This window comes from Rhineura floridana, chromosome 2 (genome assembly GCF_030035675.1).
Source record: "Rhineura floridana isolate rRhiFlo1 chromosome 2, rRhiFlo1.hap2, whole genome shotgun sequence".
Classification (NCBI taxonomy): domain Eukaryota; kingdom Metazoa; phylum Chordata; class Lepidosauria; order Squamata; family Rhineuridae; genus Rhineura; species Rhineura floridana.
The window spans coordinates 212717459-212721390 of NC_084481.1; positions in this window are offsets into that span (position 1 = coordinate 212717459).

Consider the following 3932-nt stretch of genomic DNA (forward strand, 5'->3'; position numbering starts at 1 on the left):
ATGTCAATATCCATGCCGAGGCTGCTTTATCAGGGGTGGCTCAGGACTTCATGGCCTCCATGGCAACCATGGGGCTGTCCCAATTTGCTATTGGCCCAACACATGTGTCGGGACATACTCTTGATCTGATTTTTGCCACTGCACATGGGGATGGTGATCTGGAGGTGGGGAATTTTTCATCTATTCCTTTGTCATGGACAGATCACCACTTGCTGAAGTTTAGACTCACAGCGGCCTTTCCCCTCTGCAAGGGTGGGGGACCCATTAAGTTGGTCCGCCCCCGGAGACTGATGAATCCTGAGGGTTTTCAAAGGGCTCTGGGGGGTTTTCCGGCTGATAAGACTGGCGCTCCTGTCGAAGCCCTGATCGACCTGTGGAACACAGAAATGACCCGGGCCGCTGACACGATCGCCCCTGCGCACCCCCTCCTATGTAGAGCTCATACAGCTCCGTGGTATACCCCGGAGCTAAGAGTGATGAAACAAGAGAGGAGGAGGCTTGAGTGCAGATGGAGGAGAACTCCTGACGGATGCAATCATGCACTGGTAAGTGCCTTTACTAAGTGGTACTCAGAAGCAGTGAGAGCAGCTAAGAAGCATTATTTTGCTGCTACTATCAAGTCATCCCTCTGCCGTCCGGCAGAGCTTTTTAAAGTTGTCCGAGGGCTATTACATCCTGGTCCTCGGGACACTATAGAGCCATCAGAAATCCGCTGTAATGAGTTTGCTAGGCACTTCCAGGACAAGATTTTAGGCATCCGCCGGGACTTGGACTCCAATATTGTAGCAGATGAACCTAATGAGGCATCCAGAGCACAGTCCTGTCCTCATTTATTGGATGAGTTTCAGTTGGTGCAGCTTGAGGAAGTTGACAAGGTGCTTGGACTGGTGCGTGCGACCACTTCTGTACTGGATCCTTGCCCCTCTTGGCTGGTAAAAGCTAGCAGGAATGGAACAGCCGGCTGGGCCAGGGAAGTGATAAATGCCTCTTTACGAGAGGCAGTGGTCCCCAGCTGCCTGAAAGAGGTGGCGGTGAGACTACTTCTGAAGAAGTCTTCCTTGGACCCGGACAACTTGAATAACTATAGGCCGGTAGCAAATGTTCCATTCCTGGGCAAGGTCTTAGAGCGGGTGGTTGCTAGCCAGCTCCAAACACTCTTGGATGAAACCGATTATCTAGATCCATTTCAATCCGGTTTCAGGCCCGGTTTTGGTACAGAGACAGCCTTGGTCGCCCTGTATGATGACCTATGTCGGGAGAGGGACGGGGGGAGTGTAACTCTGTTGATTCTCCTTGATCTCTCAGCGGCTTTTGATACCATCAACCATGGTATCCTTCTGGAGAGACCTATGGAGTTGGGAGTTGGAGGTACTGCTTGGCAGTGGCTTCGCTCCTACTTGGTGGGTCGGCTCCAGAAGATAGTGCTTGGGGAGCATTGCTCGATTCCATGGGTTCTCCAGTATGGCGTCCCGCAGGGGTCAGTTCTGTCCCCCATGCTTTTTAACATCTACATGAAGCCGCTGGGGGCGGTCATCAGGAGTTTTGGAGTGCGTAGTCATCAGTATGCTGATGACACACAGCTCTACTTCTCCTTTTCATCTTCTCCAGGTGAGGCTGTCAATGTACTAAACCGTTGCCTGGCCGCGATAATGGACTGGATGAGAGCTAATAAACTGAGACTCAATCCTGACAAGACTGAGATGCTGTTAGTGAGTGGCTTTTCTGATCAGATGGTGGATACTCAACCTGTTCTGGACAGGGTTACACTCCCCCTGAAGGAGCAGGTTCGTAGTCTGGGAGTTTTTTTTAGATCTTTCGTTGTCACTTGAGGCCCAGGTAGCCTCGGTGGCACGAAGTGCATTCTACCAACTTCAGTTGGTAGCCCAGCTACGTCCCTATCTGGGCAGTGACGACCTCGCCTCAGTTATCCATGCTCTGGTAACCTCAAGATTGGACTACTGCAATGCGCTTTACGTGGGGCTGCCTTTGAAGACGGTTCGGAAAATGCAACTAGTGCAAAACGCAGCGGCTCGACTGTTGACAAGGACCAAACGATCAGAACATATAACACCTGTTCTGGTCCGTTTGCACTGGTTGCCCAGAGCTTGGAAAAGTTACTTTTTTGAACTACAGCTCCCATCAGCCTAATCCAGTGGCCATGTTGCCTAGGGCTGATGGGAGTTGTAGTTCAAAAAAGTAACTTTTCCAAGCTCTGTTTGCCTATACGTTTCCGGGCAAGATTCAAAGTGTTGGTTTTGACCTATAAAGCCTTACGCGGCGCGGGTCCGCAATACCTGGTGGAACGCCTCTCCCGATATGAACCTACCCGTACACTACGTGCAACATCGAAGGCCCTCCTCCAGGTACCGACTCATAAAGAGGCCCGGAGGATGACAACAAGAACTAGGGCCTTCTCAGTGGTGGCCCCCAAACTATGGAATAGCCTTTCTGACGAGGTGCGCCTGGCACCAACTTTGTTATCCTTTCGGTGCCAGGTTAAAACCTTCCTCTTTTCCCAGGCATTTTAACATATTTTAGCATATTTAGCACATTCTGGTATTCTAAATTTTAAATTGTGTAATATGTTTTTAGCTCTGGGGAATTTTTGTGGTATGTTTGTATTTACTATGTGATTTTATTATATTACTGTATTTTTATATTTATGTTGTACACCGCCCAGAGAGCCGTTGGCTGTGGGCGGTATAGAAATTGAATAAAATAAAATAAATAAATAAACTCCTAAAAAGTACTATATAAATGATGCATATTAACAGCAAACTCTGCAGGTGAGTGCCAACGTGATGTTAGCCAAAACTGAAGCCAATGAGGAAGAAAATAGAGGCATCAATGTGTTTGAGGGAGCCCCAAAGCTTACAGAAATGCGCAAAAAAAAAAAACTTAAAAAAAACACCATCCCAGAAAACCAAGCAAAGCAAGAGGATGCTGCAGAATACAGAGCGACAACTGGAAAAGAAAAACAAAATGGTATGTTTACAGAATGCCCTGCTGGAAGGGAATGGCTGCCTGGAACACAGAACAAGTGCATTCCTTTAAGGACAGAGGATACACTCCAACATTTTGTTGCAGATTCCACTTGTGCTACTATTAAAATTGAGTCTGCTGTCCATCCATTTCTTTTATCAGTGGCAGCCAGTTAATTCAGATAGGGGTTATTTGAACGCCAATGAACTTCAGGGACCGATGGTTGAGAACCTCTTCAGTTTTTACAACTCTGGCTAATACTTTTGCCAATACTCTTTAGAAGGAGAGGTGAAATTGTTTTGTTTCTTGTAGTTTTTCTGAAGAAAAAGATCCTAGGTGCTTCAGATAAAGGTCCTAGAAAATAAAGCTCACAATGAAGAAACCTGGAAGCCCATCTGTCATATACAGATGTCACATATTGTACTGAGATGAGATGCTTTTCAGGGTGTATGTCTTCCCTTTAAACTGGAGGGAGGAGTTTTCTGTAATTGAGAACAGATGGGGAAAGGAAGAAAAAGCACCCAAATCCTCTGTCATATTTGGGGTGTGTGTGTGTGTGGTAGAACCATTGCATTTTGGTGTCTGTAATATGGTGTCTGTAATATGTTATTTATACTCAGAAGCCTATGTGTCGTATTGTGTTGCTTTCTGCATTACCCAACAGCAACGAACACCTTGTCTGAATAATGTCAATAAAGGGAAAACACTGTACGTTGGCCAAGGGAGGACTTGGGGAACTGGAACACACTCCAAAGCAATCCATTTCTCGCTACTGCCAAACGTGGTCTACATACACGAAAATGAGGAATGGGGAAGACATGGGTTTAGTTTGCATTTTCATGCAACAGACCTATTTTGCACTTCCCAAACTGAAATGCATCTGTCCTTTGAAATGTACACTTCTCAGAATTTTCTTACGCAGTCCTTCAATTAAAAAAAAAATCCATACA